At 40.2% G+C, this 5,490-nt stretch overlaps 1 non-coding gene across 1 annotated transcript; it reads left to right on the forward strand.

The window, feature by feature from the left end:
- The first annotated feature begins 3,636 nt into the window (after positions 1-3,636).
- Positions 3,637-3,743, forward strand: LOC148211738 (small nucleolar RNA R71). Its single transcript, XR_015790642.1, has one exon. It is a non-coding gene; the product is annotated as a small nucleolar RNA R71 (small nucleolar RNA).
- The last annotated feature ends 1,747 nt before the right edge of the window (positions 3,744-5,490 follow it).

Consider the following 5,490-nt stretch of genomic DNA (forward strand, 5'->3'; position numbering starts at 1 on the left):
TTGTCAGGTCCTAGCTTATATAAAAAAGGCTCATCCCAACGATAACATCGAACTTCATTTAGAAATTTCTTTACCTGTTGCTTGTTGAACTCATAAGGAACTATTCGACTTACCAAATAATTTGCTATATCGGCATACCACGGAACTGAATCAACTCGCAAGAGTTGCTCGTCAATAAACTGTTCACGAATAACAGTTCCATCATCACAGAGCGGGGATTCCAATCTAGACAGGTGATCAGCAACTTGGTTTTCAGTACCCTTCCTGTCCCTAACTTCAATATCAAACTCTTGAAGTAACAAAATCCACCGTATCAAACGTGGTTTAGCATCTTTTTTAGCAAATAAATATTTTAAAGCAGAATGGTCAGTAAAAACAATGACTTTTGTGCCTATCAAGTAAGACCTAAACTTATCAAAGGCGAACACAACTGCTAACAGTTCCTTTTCAGTAGTAGTGTAATTGAGTTGTGCACCGGTCAGAGTCTTACTAGCATAATACACAGGATGCAAGATCTTGTTTTTACGTTGTCCTAACATAGCTCCTATTGCATAATCACTAGCATCACACATGAGCTCAAAAGGTAAATCCCAATTAGGTTCGATAATTATAGGAGCTGAACTTAGAGCAACTTTCAACATTTCAAATGATTTTAAACAGTCATCATCAAAAACAAATGGTCTATCATGTTCTAACAATTGACACAAGGGTTTAGAAATTTTAGCAAAGTCTTTTATAAAGCGGCGGTAAAATCCCCCATGCCCTAAAAAACTTCTAATCCCTTTGACATTTGTAGGAGGAGGTAGCTTTGAAATGATGTCTATCTTAGCGTGGTCTACCTCTATTCCTTGCTTGGAAATTTTGTGACCCAAAACAATACCCTCTTGTACCATGAAATGACACTTCTCCCAATTTAGGACTAGGTTTGTTTGTTCACATCTCTCCAATACTCTCTCCAAATTAACTAAACATGCGTCGAAAGAATTTCCAAAAACAGAAAAGTCATCCATAAAAACCTCTAGAATATTTTCTACCATGTCAGAGAAGATGGCCATCATACACCTCTGAAAAGTCGCGGGTGCATTGCATAGTCCAAAGGGCATTCGCCTAAAAGCGAACGTACCATACGGACACGTAAATGTTGTCTTCTCCTGGTCTTCTGGAGCAATAGTAATTTGATTATAACCCGAATATCCATTAAAAAACAATAGAAATCCTTACCTGCCAGACGGTCGAGCATCTGGTCAATAAACGGGAGAGGAAAATGGTCTTTCTTTGTTACCTTGTTGAGTTTGCGATAGTCAATGCAAACTCTCCACCCGCTCACAGTTCGGGTTGAGATGAGCTCATTCTCCTCGTTGGCCACCACGGTTATACCCCCTTTCTTTGGTACACACTGTACTGGGCTTACCCAGCTGCTGTCAGATATTGGGTATATAACACCGGCGTCAAGCCATTTGAGAATTTCTTTCCTTACAACCTCTTTCATCTTCGGGTTCAACCGCCTTTGACTCTCAATAGAGTTCTTAGCATCTTCTTCCAATAGAATTTTGTGCATGCAAAAGGCCGGGCTTATCCCTCGGATATCTGCTATCGTCCATCCAATGGCCTTTTTGTGCTTCTCCAAAATCTGCAATAAAGAATATTCATTAGTAGGTGATAAATTGGAAGCTATAATAACTGGTAAAGTGTCGTTATCCCCTAGATACGCATATTTCAAATGCGACGGCAATGGCTTCTGCTCCAACGTGGGTGGTTCCACTATGGACGGAAGTAACGACTTGCATTCTTCTTTTTGTATTTTTCCAATAGGATTAGCCATCTTCTGGTCCTTCTGCTATCTTATCAAGCTCTTCTTCAATCTCTGTAACTAATAAGTCATAAAACTCATCAAACATAGTAGGATTCAAGCTATTTATAGCAGAGCACTCTTCAAAGTCTCCTGGTAATTTCATGGCGTCTAGAACGTTAAATTTAACTTCTTCATTATTTACCCTCATTGTAATTTCTCCCTTCCTCACATTAAAAACTGTATCCCCAGTGGCTAGAAATGGTCTTCCCAAAATAATGGGAACGTCTAAGTCTGCCTCGCAATCTAGAATGATAAAGTCCGCAGGGAAAATGAATTTGTCCACCTGGACTAAAACATCTTCTATCTTTCCCTCAGGTCTTATGATAGATCTATCTGCTAGTTGGAGGGTAACCGTAGTAGGTCTAGCTTCTCCTATGCCTAAAGATTTGAAAACTGATAATGGCATAAGATTAATGCTAGCGCCTAGATCACATAATGCCCTACCTAAGTTTTTTCCTCCTATGGAACATGGAATGGTAAAACTGCCAGGATCGTTACATTTCATGGGTAGCGGGCTGCCTACAGCTTCACTACTACATTTTGTCATGGCTACCAGTTCATGCTCTCCTATTTTTTTCTTCCTAGAAACTATATCTTTCAAAAACTTAGCATAATTTGGCATCTGTTCTAGAGCATCTACTAATGGTATATTTATATGCAGTTGTTTTAAAATATCTAAAAATTTTCTAAACTGGGAATCATTATTTTTCTTTACTAATCTTTGTGGAAACGGGGGAGTAGGGGTAAAAGAAGGCTGTACCTGTGGAGGAACACTCGGGGTGTCCTCATTACCTTTTCTAATACTTTCTTTTTCTGGTGTTGTTGGATTTTCTGGTATCTTTACAATTGGTTCAGTGGACGGAATCTGTACATCTGTTGTTGGCATTGTTGGTCCATCATATGCCAGTCCACTCCTGAGGGTGACAGCTTTGCACTGTTCTTTCCCTTCTCGTTTTGGTAATTCAGTATGGCCTGGAAAAGAACCTTGTGGTCTATTCTTCAATTCATTGGCGAGCTGTCCCAATTGGGTCTCGAAATTCCTCATTGATGCCGCTTGGGATTGTATCACTGCGTCGGTTCGGGCCATGTACTCCTTCATCATATTCTCAAGATTTGAGTTGTTATTTTGAACTGGTGGAGTCTGTGTTCTCTGATTATACTGCTGTTGCGGTGGTGGGATGTATTGCTGTGTAGGTGGAACATAGGGCTGCTTGTTCTGCTGGCTCTGCCCTTGATTAAAACCGCTCGAACCTCCTTGTCCTCCCCATGAGAAATTAGGGTGGTGCCTCCAACCTGGGTTGTAGGTGTTCGAATATGGGTTAAAGTTCCTATTGTTCCCATGTCCTACATAAAAAACAGAAGCAGGGTTATGTGGACAATTATCATAAATATGGTTTTCACTGCAGAATGAACAAATGAGATCGTTGACTTGGCAAACAGGGGCAGGAGTGCAATAATCCGACTGCACAGGTTGTATCGGCGTGGCTAATGGATTTTTTATTCCCAATGCCATCTCTTTCAGCCTCTGGTTCATTGTAACCATCTCTTTTTGCATCGAGCTCGCAATGTCCAGAGCCAAAACTCCAGCTGGATCTTGCTTCTTTGGTGCTGCCCTAGATCTTTGCGAACACCATAGTTCGTTATGTGAAGCTAAGTCATTTAGGATGTCAACTATCTCGTTGAATGTCTTCTTTGTAAAGGCTCCGTTGGCAGCATTGTTTAGCATCATCTTAGTAGGATGATCTAAACCTCTAAAGAAATGTTCTATCTGGATGCATGCCGGTAAGCCATGGTTCGGACATTTCCTGATTAGTTCTTTAAATCTCTCCCACGCCTCGTGAACAGGTTCACGATCATACTGTCTAAAGGAGATGATCTCCTCTCTGATATCAGCGTGGCGAGTAGGTGGGAAGAATTTTGTTAAGAACTTCTCCACTAACGACCCCCATGTGGTGATGGATCCCGGTGGAAATGCATTGAGCCATGCTCTAGCTTGGTCCTTCAAAGAAAATGGAAAAAGTGTTAGCCTCAGAGCATCGTCTGTTATACCAGGTAATCGAAATGCATTTGCAATTTGAATGAATGATTTCAGATGATCATGTGGATCCTCATGTTCCTGCCCTCCAAAATGTCCAATTGTCTGCAACATTTGGAACATCATTGGTTTAAGCTCAAAGTTTGCGTGGGCTGGAATAGGGTTGACTATCCCTGAATCAAAGTTCTGAAAAGCCGTGGCGGCATATTCTCGCATTGCCACGTCTCTGTTGTCCGCCATCTGGATATGGTTGAATTCATTATTTCTTGCATGATCCCTCATATTACCGTTAACAGCAGGTGGATCAACCGGATCACGAGGTGGAATATCTGCCATTGATGTGCTTGTACTCTCTACCTCACTTTCAGGACTGATTTCACCTTCTCTCTCTTTTTGCTTTTCTAGTTGTTTTCGAAGTCTTTGCTCCTTTCGAGTTTTTCGAAGGGTCCGCTCAATCTCAGGGTCAAGGGGTAGAAGAAAAGATCTTGTGCTCATGCACTTTAACGTACCCTTGTGAGATAAACGACCAAAAATATAGAACAAAAACGGTGGATGGAAATTACACCCAACAACAATTCACAAAAATAAAAACTAAAAGAATTTGAAAATAATTTTAAAACTAAAGTCCCCGGCAACGGCGCCAAAAACTTGACTGGGCGTTTATGCTGAACGCACGCGCTAAGCGTGGTAACAATTATATAGATGCAAGCGCACACCTGTCAGAGTAATATAAAATGGATGGAGTATCCAAGTATCGATCCTCAAGGACTTCTAAACAATTTCCAAACTCTAAAGTTTTAAAGAATAGTGAATGTTGGAATGAGTGATTCTTGTAAAATGGGAAGTGGTCACAAATAATGGTTTGGATTTGGGATTTGGACTTAGAATGATAAAACCTAGCCCGAATTACTTCAAGTTAGCCAACAAAGAATCAAGGACATGCTAAGGACAATATGCGTTTTACTTTAGAAACTAACGACTACGCTTCTCACTTTACTTATATCTAAGCAAGTTCAAAGTCCTAAGACATTCCCTAATATGTCTATTATGAGATATATCTTAGTTTTAGGATGGAAATAGTCGCAACCTCGGGTTAAGGTCCTATGTCTAGGCTACTTAAGCGGAACCCTTATGTCTAAGGCGCTCCTCTCCTCGGTTTAACCACTCAACAATGCAAATAAGCAACCTTTTCAGTATTGACTTGTTAAGACTTACAGTGGCCTTCTCTAAATCCTAACTTTTTGGGAAAACATGTTGAGCAATGAATGGAAAGTAAAAACACTACTTCTTAGCAAACCCTTTTTAGACATAAAAGGCTAACTATCCATAACCGGGCTAGAGACGGGAATTTAGAAAGACATATTGAAGAAAATACAGCAAGTAAAATGGTTGAATGTGGAATGCATGTGTGAAAAACGAAAGTTAACTAACGGAGAGTTTTTATCGGGATTGAGAGCTTCGCCCTTCTCTTTCAAGCAAGGGAGAGTGTCACGTGCTCTTTCCTCCAAAAACACAACTCTCTTAACTAAAAATAAAGTAAAGGCAAAGAGAAGATAAGCAAAGTGCTAGATTTTTATATATTTGAATAAGTAGAAAATGACTA

Source organism: Momordica charantia, assembly GCF_013281855.1.
Source record: "Momordica charantia cultivar OHB3-1 chromosome 4 unlocalized genomic scaffold, Mcharantia_2.0 BLBB01000004.1, whole genome shotgun sequence".
Taxonomy (NCBI): domain Eukaryota; kingdom Viridiplantae; phylum Streptophyta; class Magnoliopsida; order Cucurbitales; family Cucurbitaceae; genus Momordica; species Momordica charantia.